A 16781-nucleotide genomic window follows, 5' to 3' on the forward strand; every position below is an offset into this window, starting at 1 on the left:
ACCGCCGCTGCACTTGCCAGCCATAAGTCAGGCTTCTGGCTGAGCAGTGTTCCCACTATGGGAGCACACTGATCACCAGGGGGCAGCTCCTGCATTGAGAGTCTGCCCTCTGGTGATCAGTGCATGTCATAGTGACCGGCCGTTCCGCCGTTCAGTCAATTTGCATATTAGCCTATTATATAGGGTAAAATAATTTTTCCTGAAATATTCATCTTTATTGCATGTAACATTATTATACTTAAAATCATTTTTCCTGAAATATTATATTAATATTTATTGCATATAACAATATTCTATTTAATATTGTTTTTCTTGCAAAAAAAAAAAAAAACAAAAAAACTCCAGGTTTCAAGCGGACCCCATTGGTCTCCATACAAGGATCTCTGTCCAGCCAAGGGCAGAGTAATATTTTGAGCCACTTGTGGAGAAGTAGCTCTGGGGCAGGGAAACACACCCACCATATTCTCTAAAAGCTAAATAACATCTACTCCCACCTAAAGCCCTTTCAGAAACAGACTTTTGAGTGATTAAGATTGACACCTGGCTAGCAAGCAAAGGGGGACAAAGGCAGAGCAGGGGAAATTAACTGACCCAGGCCTGGGCTCCATGCTGCTAAAAAACCTACTTTAGAAGGTAGACTGGCCCCTCCTGTTTGCAGCCAAGGCCTGTGGAAGCAGACACAAACGGTGGATCAATGGATCACTTGTAGCTACAAGTAGGTTACTGAAAGCCAAAATATAGTGCCTGCAAGTGGTTACTACCTAAGTACCTAACAGGAAGCCTAGAATTGGCAGACAGAACGGAAGAGTGGGATCCAAAGAGAGCTCCCAGGGGGCACTAAACTTGCCGGAAACAAATGCTCTTCAGTTTTGTTACTTTTTTTCCTCCCTTTTTTTTCTTCTTTTCTCTTTTTCCTCCCCTTTTTCTCCTTTTTTTAAAAAAATATTTTTTTAATGATTTCAGACATGAAGGGAGAGGAAGAGGGGGAGAAACATCAATGATGAGAGAGAATTATTAATTGGCTGCCCCCTGCAAGCCCCCTACTGGTGATCAAGTCAGCAACCAGGACATGTGCCCTGACTGGGAATTGAACCGGGATCTCCTGGTATAGGTCGAAGCTCAAACACGGAGCCACGCTGGCCGGGCATTTCTTTTACTTTTGGGGTGTTTTTTTCTTTCCCCGCCCCCTTTTAAAATTTATCTTCTTTATCTATCTACTGTGGACCAAAGGGGCCACATGCTAACCTAACAAGCTCAGGGAAGGCCTGCATGGCGGTCTTGCAAACTCAAAGACCTAAAGTAACCACAAAGGATGGTCTGAAATTAAACTTTAACTAAAAGTAGTTATGGTGGATAGTTACCTCCTAGGTTGGCATCTTCACTGACAAGGTCAACCTTTACCTTAACTGAGCCTATCTGTCTTTTTGCATCTATGATAACATATCCTTGAAATCTCTGGGTAACTTGTAACTTCCCTTTTTCCGGACCACTTGGGGTACAGTCTAGGAGCCAGGACAGATAACACAAATTCCTTCATTGTTATTGTTATCACGTTAATTGTTGACTGTTAACTATCCTGCACCCACCGAAGTATGTGTTTATCATTTTACTTTTTATCTGATCTCAGGGGTTTCCCCACATCGCTTTCTCCCACCTCTCTAATCTATCAACAGTGGGTTTCATGTAACCCACCTACATCCCTTCCTTTGACTGCAATGTATAAAAATAGATGAGAAACCGCCATTCTCTGGAGCACTATCCCAATCTGTTGAGATACTGCTTCCAGGCAATTGTGGACAGTTTGGCTCAAAGTCACAAAAATTCTTTACAGGTTTGAATGTTTTTACGTTAACACTGCTTTATTGATTTGTTATTATTCTAATCTCTGTTGTTTTATTCATATATCTAACTTTCCTCTTCTTTTCCTACTCAATTTTTTTTCTCTTTTCTTTCTCTTTTGTTTTTCTCCTGCTTTTTCGTCTTTTTTGTTCTTTTATTTTAGATCTATCTGCTTTCTCTTCTATTTCCCTTTACAAATTATTTTTGTCTCTTCACTTTTCTTCTCCCTCTTTTATTTTAAACTCTTTTCCTTCCCCTATTCCTCTATCTCTCCATTCTTATTTTCTTTATTTTAGCTCTGCATCTACATATTCTGCCACCCCCTTTCTTATTGTTTTTTGTTTGTGCTTTTGTTAGTTTGTTGTGTTTTGTCTTCCCTTCATATTTTCTCTTTCTTTTCTTTTTTCTATCATTCTTGCACTCTTTTCTCTTTCATAATTCTCTCTTCTCTGGTGGTTGCTTTTTTTGGTGCTGTAGGAGTCTTGTGTATGTTTTTGATTTTCTTCTGTTTCCTATTTTTATATTTTGTTCTGCTCAGTCAGTACCTCCACAACAGCTCACACAACGTGGCTGGGGTGAGCCACATAGTCAACCAGGCTGAGAGGAGACTCCATCCTTGAATGGGACAATAACATTAGACACCAAACTACAACAGGAGGACCCAAATAACTCAAGTAAGAGGCTTTCCTAGAGCAGCCAGCTCAGGAGATATAAGAGACTGCACCACTGGGACCCACAAAACACCTACTATATAAGACACTGCAAAGTCTGGAAGGCAGAGCAGTTTGAGTTAATACACAGAAACAAATCAAAGGGACAGATAAATAGGCAGACAGAGAAACAACCCCCAAATGAAAGAAAAGGAGGAATCTCCAGAAAAGAAACTAAATTAAATGAAGGCAAGCAATTTTTCAGGTAAATAATTCAGAGTATTGGTAATAAGGGTACTCCAACAATTCAGTGAGAACTATAAGCAACTAAATAACAATTATAAGAAACTTAATGAGAATATTAAGGGAATTAATGAGAGCTACACCAACATGGAAAGAGATGTTGAAAGAATAAATAATAATCAATCAGAAATAAGGAAAGATATAGCTGAAATAAAGAACATCCTGGGCCCTAGCCAGTTTTGTTCAGTGGATAGAGTGTCAGCATGTAGACCAAAGGGTGCCAGGTTCCATTCCAGTCAAGGGCACATACCTCTGTTGCAGGCTCTTCCCCAGCCTGGGGCCCTGGTCGGGACTCATGCAGGAGGCAACCAATCGATGTGTTTCGCTCACGTCAATATTTCTATCTATTGTTCCCTCTCTCTTCCACTCTCTAAAAATCAATGGAAAAATATCCTCAGTTGAGAATGAAAAAAAAAACACACACACAAAAACACCCTGGGAGGATTCAAGAGTTGACTGGAAGAAGCTGAGGACCAAATCAGTGAATCAGAAGACAAGGTAGAAAAAACACCATTCAGAGCAGCAAATGGAAAAAAAAAATTAAAAAGCAGAAGGAGAATATAATTGGGCTTTGGAACAACATGAAATGTAACAACATTCACATCACAGAGGTAACAAAAGGAGAAGAATCTAAGCAAGGAACAAAGAACCTGTTTGGAGAAATGATGGTAGAACATTTCCCTAACCTGGTGAAGGAAAAATTCACTCAAGTTCAGTAAACACTGAGAGTCCCAGCCAAGAGAACAACAAAAGACCCACACCGAGCCTTTAAGAATCTTAAAGGCTGCAAGAGAGACCTACAAGGGAGCTCCCATTAGACTGTCAGCTGACTTCTCAATAAAACCACTTCAGGCCAGAAGGGAATGGCTTGAAGTATGCAAGGTAATGAAAATGAAGGAACTGAACCCAAGACTACGCTATCCAACAAGGCGATAATTCAAAATCAAAGGTAAAAAAATGGCTAAAAGAGTTTATTACCACCAAACCAGCACTGCAAGAAATGCTAAAGGGACTATTGTAAGAAGAAATAGAAAAAAAGAAAAGAACGCAGTCATAAAAAATAAAAATGGCGCCCTAGACAGTTTGGCTCAGTGGCTAGAGCATCAGCCTGCGGACCGAAGGGTCCCAGGTTCGATCCCAGTCAAGGGCTCATGCCCGGGTTGAGGGCTTAATCCCCAGTAGGGGGCGTGCAAGAGGCAGCCAATCAATGATTCTCTCTCATTATTGATGTTTCTATCTCTCTCTTCCTCTCCCCTCCTCTTTGAAATCAATAAAAATATATAAAAATAATAAAAATAAAAATGGCAACACGTAAGTACCTATCAATGTGAGTACCTTAAATGTAAATGGCTTAAATGCTCCAATCAAAAGACATAGGGTAGCTGAATGGATAAGAAAACATGACGCATATATATGCTATCTACAAGAAACCCACCTCAAAAAAACAAAACAAACAAACAAAAAAAAATGCACCTCAGAACAAAGGACTCACACAGAATGAAAGTGAAGGGATGGAAAAAAATTTTTTTCAGGCAAATGGAAATGAAAAGATAGCTAGGGTAGCAATACTCATATAAGACAAAATAGACTTCAAAGTGAAGGCTATTTCATAATGCTAAAGGGACTGATACAACAACAGGATATAACTCTGGTGAACATACATGCATCCAATACAGGAGCATTCAAATATATAAAAAATTTCTGGAGGATATCATGGGAAAGATCAATAGCGACACAATCACATTAGAGAAATTTAATACTCTACTGCCATCACTGGATAGATCTTCTACACAAAAGATCAACAAGGAAACAGCGATCCTAAACAACTCACTAGATCAGATGGAATTAACTGACATCTTGAGAACATTTCACCCCAAAGCTACAGAATATACATTCTTCTCAAGTGCATATGGGACATTTTCACATCTTAGGACACAGGCTAAATCTCTACAAATTCAAGAAGATTGAAATCATATCAAGCATCTTCTCAGATCACAAAGGCATGAAATTAAAATCAACTACAATAAAAAACATTCAAACACATGAAGGCTAACTAGCATGCTATTAAACAATGATTGGGTTACCAAACAGATCAAAGAAGAAATCAAAAACATCCTAGAAACAAATTACAATAAACACACAACAATCCAAAAGCTATGGGACACAGTGAAAGCAATTCCGAGAGGGAAGTTCATAGTACTGCAGACCTACTTCAAAAGCCAAGAAAAACTTTTAATAAGGTATCTAACCCTACAACTTAAAGAATTAGAAAGAGTACAACAAGAAAAGCCCAGAGTAAGTAGAAGGAGGGAAATAATAAAGAGCAGAGCAGAAATAAATTACATAAAGACAAAAAATATATATATATGAAAGACCAATAAAACCAAGAGCTGGTTCTTTGAAGGATAAACAAGATTGATTATTCTCCAGCCAGACTCATCAAGAAACAAAGAGTGAGGACCCAAATAAACAAAATCAGAAATGAAACAGGTGAAGTAACAACTGACCCAACATAAATACAAAGGATCATAAAGAAATACTCTGAATGGATAGAGTCCAATAAACTGGACAACCTGGACAAAATGGACATATTCCCAGAAAAAAATACAATCTTCCAAAACTCAATCAGGAAGAATCAGAAAACCTGAAAAGGCCGATAACTACTGATGAAACTGAAGCAATAATAATAAAAAAAATAATTTAAAAATAATTTAAAAAATAAAAAACTTCCAGCAAACAAAAGCCCTGGTCTGGACCGCTTCACAGGAGAGTTTTACCAAACATTCAAAATAAAACTAACACCCATCCTCCTCAAACTATTTCAAAAAAAATCAAGAGGAAGGAACACTTCCAAGCTCTTTATTATGAGGCCAGCATTACCCTCATCCCAAAACCAGATAAAGACACTACTAAGAAATAGAATTACAAGCCAATGTTCCTGATGAACATAGATGCTAAGATCCTCAACAAAATTTTAGCAAATAGGATCCAGCAATACATTAAAAAGATAATACACCATGACCAAGTGGGATTTATTCCAGGGATACAAGGCTGGTATAATATTCACTAATCAATAAACATGATACATCACATAAACAGACTGCAATATAAAATTCACATCATCATTTCAATGAATGCAGAAAAAGCATTTGACAAAATCAACACCCTTTTTTAAAAAATATATTTTTTATTGAATTCAGAGAGGAAGGGAGAGGGAAAGATAGAAACATCAATGATGAGAGAGAATCATTGATCAGCTGCCTCTTGCACACCCACTACTGGGGATCGAACCCACAACCCACACATGTGCCCTTGACTAGAATCGAACCTGAGACCCTTTAGTCTGCAGACCAACGCTCTATCCACTGAGCCAAACCAGCTAGGGCAGAACACCCTTTTTTGATAAAAACTCTGAGCAAAGTGGAACTCTAGGGAGGATATCTCAACAATAAAAACCATACATGACAAACCTACAGCCAACATCATATTCAATGGGCAAAAACTAAAACCATTTCCCTTAAGAACAGGAACAAGACAGGGATGGCCACTTTCACCACTCTTATTCAAAATAATACAGAAAGTCCTCGCCAGAGTGATCAGACAAGAAGAAATAAAAGGCATTCAAATTGGAAAGAAGGAAATAAAACTCATTATTCGCAGATGATATGATATTGACCAATGAATTTGGCAATGTAGCAAGATACAAAATTAACACCCAGAAATCGATGGCATATGTATACACCAATAATGAACTCACAGAAAGAGAAACTAAAAAAACAATCCCATTTACCATTGCAACAAAAAAGTTAAGATACTTAGGAACAAACTTAACCAAGGAGGTCAAAGACTACTACTCCGAAAACTACCAGACATTGAAAAAAGAGAAAGGGGAAGATATAATAAAGTGGAAGAATATACCGTGTTCATGGATTGGTAGAATCAACATCATTAAAATTTCCATACTACCCAAGATAATCTATAAATTCAATGCAATCCCAATTAAAATACCAACAGCATATTTCACAGATCTAGAACGAACGCTCCAAAAATTTACATGGAACCAAAAAAGACCCCGAATAGCTGCAGCAATTCTGAGAAAGAACAAAGTTGGAGGAATCATAATACCAGAGTTCAAATTATACTACAAAGCCACTGAACTCAAAACAGCCTGGTACTGGCACAAGAACAGGCATATAGATCAATGGAACTGAACGGAGAACCCAGAAATCAACCCAAGCCATTATGATCAATTAACATTTGACAAAGGAGGCAAGAGCATACAATGGAGTCAAGAGAGTCTCTTCAATACTAGTAATGGTGTTGGCAAAACTGGACAGATACATACAAAAAAAATGAAACTAGACAACCATATACAAGAATAGAGGGAACATATCTTAACTTACACAAGAATAAACTCAAAATGGATAAGACTTAAACCATAAAAGTCCTAGAAGAAACCATAGGCAGCAAAATCTCAGACACTTCTCATGGCAATATGTTATGGACTAGTGACCCGGTGCATGAAATTCATGCACATTAAAAGGGAATTAATTAGAGGAAATATTTTAATATTGCTATTTGCCCTTTCTCTATAATAGAAGTGTCAGAGATGACAGAAAATTAGTAAAATGTATATAAAAAATCTTCCTCCTGTCAGAGTCTGGGGTGTGCCACGGGAACCAGAGTCAAGTCCCCGCCCACCCAGGTGCGCCTCGAAATCGTGCAAGACCCAGACCCGGTCAGCCCTACCCCCATTGGGCTAGATCCAGACTTGGCCGGCCCCACCCCCGTCAAGCCCCGCCGGGTGGGGGGGCGTGGCCTCAGGTCCCCCGGCCTGGCACCAGAGCAGGGGTTGTGGCCTCAGGTCCCCCGTCCAGCCCCGGTGGGCAGGGGACACGGCCTGAGGCCCCCTGTCAAGCCCCGCCAGGCGGGGTGCGCTGCCTCAGGTCCCCTGCCCCAGCCCAGCGCCACACAGCCTCAGGTCCCTGCTGATTGCTCGTTAAGGCTCATTACGGGAACTCGGCCTCTGCTGTGGGCGCAGCCATCTTATGTTACGAAATCCCTGCCTCCACTGTGGGCGCAGCCATCTTGACCGTTATGGCATGACAGGCAATTTGTATATTCCCTCTTTATTAGATAAGATACATCTCCTTGGGCAAAGGAAATAAGAAAAAATAAACCAAAGGAACTACATCAAAATAAAAAGCTTCTGCACAGCAAAAGAAATCACCAGCAAAATGACAAGAGAGTCCACTGCATGGGAGAACATGCCAATGATGGTACATCCAATAAGGGGTTAATTTCCAAAATTTATAGGGAACTCATACCACTTAACAAAAGGAAGACAGACAATCCAATTAAAAATAGGGCAAAGGACCTAAATAGACACTTCTCCAAAGTGGATATACAGAAGGCCAAGAGACATATGAAAACATGCTCAAAGTCACTTATCTTCCAAGAGATGCAAATCAAAACGACAATGAGGTATCACCTTACACCTGTCAGAATGGCTATCATAAAAAAATCAACAAGACAAGTTTTGGTGATGATGTGGAAAAAAGTGAACCCTAGTATACTAGTGGTAGGAATGCAGACTGGTGCAGCCACTGTGGAAAACAGTATGGAGTTTCCTCAAAAAAATTAAAAATGGCACTCCCATTTGACCCAGTGATCCCACTTCTAGGAATATATCCTGAGAAAACCAAAACACCAATCAGAAAAAAATATATGCACCCCTATGTTCATAACACTGCAATTTACAATAGCTAAGATTTGTTAACAGCCCAAATGCCCACTAACAGATGAGTGGATAAAAAAGCTATGGTGCATTTACACAATGGAATACTACACAACTGTAAAAAAAAAGAACTCTTACCATTTGCAACAGCATGGATGGACCTGGAGAGTATTGTGCTAAGCCAAATAAGCCAGTCAGAGAAAGATAAGTGTCACATCAGCTGCGGAATATACATTCCTCTCAGGTGCTCATGGGACATATTCAAAAATAGACCACATATTGGGTCACAAGCAAAGTCTCCACAAATTCAAGAAGATTGAAATCATAAAAAGCATCTTCTCAGACCATGATGGCATAATGTTAGAAATAAACTACAATAAAAACAACCCAAAATACTCAAACACTTGGAAGCTGAATAGCATGTTATTAAATATTGAGTGGGTTACCAATGACATCAAAGAAGAAATTAAAAACATCCTGGACACTAATGACAATGAAAACACAACAATCCAAAACCTCTGGGAAACAATGAAAGCAGTCCTGAGAGGGAAGCTTATAGCTCTACAGGCCTATCTCAAAAAAACAAGAAAAAATGGTAGTTAATCATCTAACTCTACAACTCAAAGAATTAGAAAGAGAGCAACAAGAAAACCCCAGAGTGAGCAGAAGGAAGGAGATAATAAAGATTAGAGCAGAAATCAATGAAATAGAGACCAAAAAAACAATAAAGAAAAACAATGAAACCAAGAGCTGGTTCTTTGAAAGGATAAACAAGATTGACAAACCCCTAGCCAGGCTCACCAAGAAGCAAAGAGAGAGGTCCCAAATAAACCAAATCAGAAATGATAGAGGCGAAATAACAACAGACCCCACAGAAATACAAATGATTGTTAAACAATACTACAGGCAACTCTACTCCAACAAACTAGACAACCTGGAGGAAATGGACAAATTCCTAGAAAAATACAACATTCCAAAACTCAATCAGGAAGAATCTAAAAACCTCAATAGGCCAATAACTATGGAAGAAATTGAAGCAGTCATCAGAAAGCTTCCAGCAAACAAAAGCCCAGGGCCAGACGGCTTCACAGGGGAGTTTTACCAAACATTCAAGGAAGAACTAAAACCTACCCTCCTCAGACTACTACAAAAAATTCAAGAGGAAGGAACACTTCCAAGCTCATTCTATGAAGCCAGCATCACCCTAATACCAAAACCAGGTAAAGACATCACAATGAAAGAGAATTACAGGCCAATATCCCTCATGAACATAGATGCCAAAATCCTCAACAAAATCTTAGCAAATCGGATCCAGCAGTACATCAGAAGGATCATACACCATGACCAAGTAGGATTTATCCCAGAGATGCAAGGATGGTACAACATCCGTAAATCAATAAATGTGATACATCACATAAACAAATTGAAAGAAAAAAACCACATGGTCATATCAATTGATGCAGAAAAAGCATTCGAAAAAATCCAACACCCATTTTTGATAAAAACTCTCAGAAAGGTGGGAATAGAAGGATCATACCTCAACATAATAAAAGCCATATATGACAGGCCCACAGCCAACATCATACTCAATGGACAAAAACTAACACCATTTCCCCTAAGAACAGGAACAAGACAGGGATGCCCACTCTCACCACTCCTGTTCAACATAGTACTAGAAGTATTAGCCATTGCAATTAGGCAAGAAGAAGAAATAAAAGGCATCCAAATTGGAAAAGAGGAAGTAAAACTGTCCTTATTTGCAGATGACATGATATTATACATACAAAACCCTAGAGACTCCATCAAAAAGCTACTAGACTTAATACATGAATTTGGCAATGTAGCAGGATACAAAATTAACCCCAAGAAATCTGAGGCATTTCTATACACCAATAGTGAACTTTCAGAAAGAGAGATTAGAAAAACAATCCCATTTACCATCACACCAAAAAAATTAAGATACCTAGGAATAAACTTAACTAAAGAGGTTAAAGACCTCTACTCAGAAAACTACAGGACGTTGAAAAAAGAGATAGAGGAAGACATAAACAGATGGAAGAACATACCATGTTCTTGGATTGGTAGAATCAACATCATTAAAATGTCCATACTACCCAAAGCAATCTATAAATTCAACGCACTTCCCATTAAAATACCAATGGCCTTCTTCAAAGATCTAGAATGAACTCTCCAAAAATTCATCTGGAATAAAAAAAGACCCCGAATAGCTGCAACGATCCTGAGAAAGAACAAAGTAGGTGGGATCTCAATGCCAGATATCAAGCTGTATTACAAAGCCACTGTTCTCAAAACTGCCTGGTACTGGCACAAGAACAGACATATAGATCAGTGGAATAGAATAGAGAGTCCAGAAATTAGCCCGAACCAATATGCTCAATTAATTTTTGACAAAGGAGGCATGAACATACAATGGAGCCAAGATAGTCTCTTCAATAAATGGTGTTGGGAAAATTGGACAGATATATGCAAGAAAATGAAACTAGACCACCAACTTACACCATACACAAGAATAAACTCAAAATGGATAAAGGACTTAAATGTACGACAGGAAACCATAAAAATTCTAGAAGAATACAAAGGCAACAAAATCTCAGACATATGCCAAAACAATTTCTTCACTGATACAGCTCCTAGGGCACTTGAAACTAAAGAGAAAATGAACAAATGGGACTACATCAAAATAAAAAGCTTCTGCACAGCAAAAGAAACCATCAACAAAACAAGAAAACCCACCTCGTGGGAAAACATATTTGCCAACGTCATATCTGATAAGGGCTTAATCTCCAAAATTTATAGGGAACTCATACAACTAAACAAAAAGAAGATAAACAATCCAATCAAAAAATGGGCAAAGGATCTAAATAGACACCTTTCAAAAGAGGACATTCAGAAAGCCAAGAGACATATGAAAACATGCTCAAAGTCACTAATCATCCGAGAGATGCAAATCAAAACAACAATGAGGTACCATCTCACACCTGTCGGAATGGCCATCATCAACAAATCAACAAACGACAAGTGCTGGAGAGGATGTGGAGAAAAAGGAACACTTGTGCACTGCTGGTGGGAATGCAGACTGGTGCAGCCACTATGGAAGGCAGTATGGAGGTTCCTCAAAAAATTGGAAATGGAACTCCCATTTGACCCTGTGATCCCACTTCTAGGAATATATCCCAAGAACCTAGAAACACCAATCAGAAAGGATATATGCACCCAGAGGTTCATAGCAGCACAATTCACCATAGCTAAGATCTGGAAACAGCCTAAGTGCCCATCAGTAGATGAATGGATTAGAAAACTGTGGTACATCTACACGATGGAATACTATGCTGCTGTTAAAAAGAAGGAACTCTTACCATTTGCAACAGCATGGATGGAACTGGAGAACATTATGCTAAGTGAAACAAGCCAGTCAATGAAGGAAAAATACCACATGATCTCACTCTTTCATGGATAATTAAGACCATTACAAACTTTTGAACAATAATAATTACAGTGGCAGAGCTGCCTCAAACTGATTGTCGGACTGCAGTGGGAAGGCCAGGGAGGGTTGGGGGACAGGAGGGAGGGGAGTAAGAGATCAACTGAAGGACTTGTATGCATCCATATAACCATAACTAATGGACATAAGACACTGGGGGGTAAGGGAGGGTAGGGGCTTGTCAAGGGCGGGGGGGAAAAAAGGACACTTATGTAATACCCTTTGTAATACTTTTAGCGAAAAATAAAAATAAAAATAAAAAGATAAGTGTCACATGATCTCACTCATATGTAGAATCTAATAAACAAAATAAATTGATGAACAAAATAGAACCAGAGACATAGAAGCATGGATCAGATTGACAAATTTCAGAAGGAAGGTGGGGGAGGGTGGATTGGTGGGAAGAGATCAACCAAAGAACTTGCATGCATATATGCATAACCCCTGGACACAGACAATAGGGTGGTGAAGGCCTGGGGCAAGGTTGGGGGGCGGGCTGGAAGAGGTCAATCAGGGGAAAGAGGGACATATGTAATACTTTCAACAATAAAGATTTTTTTAAATAAAATAAAAAGAAAGTAGGAATATGTCAATCGGGAAAATATTATTTTATTTAAAATTCCCCCAATGACTGTTTAAAGTTTTATTAATTTTTGGAGAGAGTGGAAAGGAGAGGATAGAGAGAGAAAAACATCAACATGAGAGCAAACATCTATTGGCTACCTCCTGCAGGCCCCCTGCCAGGGATGGAGCCCACAACCCCAGCATGTGCCCTGACCAGGATCAAACCAGCAACCTTTCAGTAGACTGGACCCAGACCAGAGAAGTGGAAGTGCCTGGGAGTTCACACCAACCAAGGACAGCTGTTAGACAATGATGGGTAAGGGAATATGAAAGCTAACCTCTCTTGCCTTCAGGGATGACAGACTTTACAGAGTACTTCATGCTCCAGAACTTCCCTGGAATCTTGATGAGCCTGCATTTCTGAAATCATGCCCTCAGTTGGTTTCTTTGTCTTCCTTATCATGTCCCCTCACTACCAAACTGGCTTCTCCTGGGAGCATTTCCTTAATCAAACCCTGGCCCAGGAACTCTCATCTCAGGACCTGATTCTGAGGTTCCTGATCTAAGCTAACATAATATAAAGCAATGTATATTAAATACTCAAAGATTTAAAAGTGGTACCATGCCCAGAGGGCTCAGTGGTTGAGCATCGACCTATATGAACCAGGAGGTCAGGGCTCAATTCTGGTCAAGGCACATGCCTGGGTTGCAGACTCCATCCCCAGTAGGGGGTGTGCAGGAGGCAGCTGATCAATGATTCTCTCTCATCATTGATGTTTCCATCTCTCGCTCCCTCTCCCTTCCTCTCTGAAATCAATTAAAAAATAATAATAAGTAAAAAAATAAAAAGTGGTACCATAAAGAACGAGCAAACAATGAGAAACTATTAAAAATGAATAGGTATATTTGGAAAAGAACCAAATAGAACTTTTAAAATGAAAAGTTAATTATTGAAATAACTCAATTGATGGTTTAAACAGCAGATCAGACACAGCTAAAACTAGAATTAGTAAACTAGAAGAAAGATCTAAAAATTGTAACCATTCCGTAGCCAGTCTGGCTCAGTGGATAGAGTGTCAGCCTGAAGACTAAAGGATCCTGGGTTTGATTCTGGTCAAGGGCACATACCTCGATGGTAGGCTCGATCCCCAGCCCTGGTCATGGCGCATGTGGGAAGCAACCAATTGATGTGTCTCTCTCACATTGATATTTCTCTCTCTGTTCCTCCCCATCACTTCCATTCTCTCTAAAAATCGATGGAAAAATATGCTCAGGTAAGGATTAACAAAAAAATAAAGATTAAAAAAAAAAAGTGTAACAAGAATATATTCCAAAGATATAGGGAGAAAGAATATATAAAAGAGAGGTTAAAACAGTGTACAAATCATGTGTTGTGAAATTGTGCACCTGTATAATATTCCAAACTAATGTAACCTCAATAAATTCAATAAAAAGGGGGTGGGGGGAGTCAGTATAAGACAAAGACAAAAAAAGAGAGAGAGAGGTTAAAAGATATGAATGAATTGGTTCAATATACATATAATCATAATCCCAGAAGGAAAAAAAAACCAGCAATCTCACTCTACAATATGTATCCTGTAGACACTCAAGCACTTATGCACTGGACATATGCCCCAAACTGAAAACAACTCTAATGTTCATCAAAAGGAAAAAGATAAATAAATTATAGCAAAGTCACACAGTAGAGTATTATATAGCAACTAGAGGCCCAGTGCACGAAATTCATGCAGGGGGGAGGAGGGTCCCTCAGTCCAGCCTACACCCTCTCACAATCCAGGACCCCTTGAGGGATCAGGCTTAAACCAGCATTCAGACATCCCTCTCACAATTTGGCACTGCTGGCTACTAACCGCTCTCCTGTCTGCCTGCCTGATCGCCCCTAACCACTCTGCCTACCTACTCATCGCCCCTAACCCCTTTGCCTGCCTGCCTCATCGCCCCTAACCACTCACCTGCCTGCTCATCACCCCTAACCCCTCTGCCTGCCTGCCTCATCGCCCCTAACCACTCACCTACCTGCATGATCACCCCTAACCACTCGCCTGCCTGCCTGATTGCCCCTAACTGCTCGCCTGCCTGTCTCATCGCCCCTAACCACTCTGCCTGCCTGATCGCCCCTGACTGCTCGCTTACCTGCCTGATTGCCCCTAACCGCCTCTGCCTGCCTGCCTGATCATCCCTAACTGATCGCCTGCCTGCCTGATCACCTCTAACCATTCTGCCTGCCTGATCGCCCCTAACCCCTCTGCCTGCCTCCTGATTGCCCCGAACCACTCTGCATGCCTGCCTGATTGCCCCTAACGGCTCTCCTGCCTGCCTTATTGCCCCTAACTGCTCGCCTGCCTGCCTGATCACCCCTAACCGCCTCTGTCTCGGCCCCCGCCACCACAACTTCATCTGGAAGGATGTCCGGAATGACGTCTGGAAGGTCATTCGGTTGTCCAGTCTAATTAGCATATTACACTTTTATTATTATAGAAGATGAAAACAGATGTACTATAGCTATAAGCAATAACATGGATGAATCTCAAAAATATTTTTATAAACCACAAAAATGAGCAAAAATAAATCATATATTGTTTGGTTATATATATAACTATTTTTAAGGCAAGTTAATAGTAAATACAAAATAAAGGATATTTGTTGCTTCTGGTGAAAAGGCAGGGGAGTCAAACCCATGAGATGCACACAGGGTATTGATAATATTCTAGATGTCAAGTTAGATAATTTATTATATTCTTCATAAACTAGCATAAATGATCTACTTGGTTGCATATATTACATATTATATTAAAGTAGTATTTGCAGGATCTCTATAAAGCAAATAGTATAAATGGATACTGAAGAGCTCAGACCCGCCCTTAACATGTACATAGACCAGGGCTAGAATCTTGTGTCTTACTGGGTCTGTGAGCAGGTTACTGACCATTTATAGACCTAATTTTTCTCATAAAATAATGGCAATAATATCTGATTCACAGGGTTTGCTATGAGAATTAATATGGTAAGATTACTAGACTATAAGCTTCATGGTGGAAAGGACTATATCTGTTTTGTTCCTCTGTGTATCCTTAGTGAATAGCACATGCCTGGAATGTAGTAGGTATTTATGTCAATTCCTCTTCCTTCCATAGCAGTACAGAATAAAGGGGGTAGCTATATAGTAGTTGTTTCATTTTGGGGTTTTCGGGTTTTTTTAGATTGACATTTTATCCTGACATTGGCTACATGTCACTGTATGTAACAAGCAATCTGACTTCTCTGGATTTCAGGTTCTTTATCTGTTATACAACCGAATTAGGCTCAAATATTTGTATTTGACACCTATATTTTTCTTTTTCTTTTTTTATTTTTTTTAAATATATTTCTTTATTGAGAGGAAGGGAGAGGGAGGAAGAAATAGAAACATCAACGATGAGAGATAATCATTGATTGGCTGCCTTCTGCACGGCCCCCACTGGGGATCAAGCCTGCAATCCGGGCACGTGCCCTTGGCCGGAATCGAACCTGGTACCTTTCAGTCCACAGGCCGACGCTCTATCCACTGAGCCAAACCGGCTAGGGCCTTTTTCTTTTTTTAAAATATTTTATTGATTTTTACAGAGAGAAAGGGAGAGGGATAGAGAGTTAGGAACATCGATGAGAGAGAAACATCAATCAGCTGCCTCCTGCACACCCACTACTGGGGATGTGCCCACAACCCAGGTACATGCCCTTGACCGGAATCGAACTTGGGACCCTTCAGTCCGCAGGCCGACACTCTATCCACTGAGCCAAACCAGTTAGGGCAATACCTATATTTTTCTTGATGCCTATAGCCTGACAGCATACCCTATATATTGGTCTTTTCAGAAAGTAAATGATAAAGAATATTTCTGTTACCAAAAAAAATGCAAATTCAAGTTACATATCCATGGATAGCCCCCAAAGACAGATAATAATCACCTGAATAAAACAACATCTGAGATGTCAAATTGTGTTCAGTGACCATCATCTCAGGTGGGGCCTTGCCATCTGGCACACTGCATTAGCTTGATTCTTCTATTTTGGACCTCCTAATTCTCGTCCTTTCTCGTTTGGCTCCTATTCTTCTTCTGCCCCCTTTGGTTATGCCTAAAATTCACCTCTCAACATCTGGTAAGCTCATCTACTCTCACAACTTTAA

The 16781-nt window shown here is 39.8% G+C and overlaps 1 protein-coding gene across 3 annotated transcripts in view; it reads right to left on the reverse strand.

Moving 5' to 3' along the window:
* CRYL1 (crystallin lambda 1) overlaps positions 1-16781 on the reverse strand; it is a 144925-nt gene that overhangs the window by 116337 nt on the left and 11807 nt on the right. The gene's annotated exons all lie outside the window — the stretch shown is intronic.

The sequence above is a fragment of the Myotis lucifugus genome, unplaced genomic scaffold (genome assembly GCF_000147115.1).
Source record: "Myotis lucifugus unplaced genomic scaffold, Myoluc2.0 scaffold_19, whole genome shotgun sequence".
NCBI lineage: Eukaryota > Metazoa > Chordata > Mammalia > Chiroptera > Vespertilionidae > Myotis > Myotis lucifugus.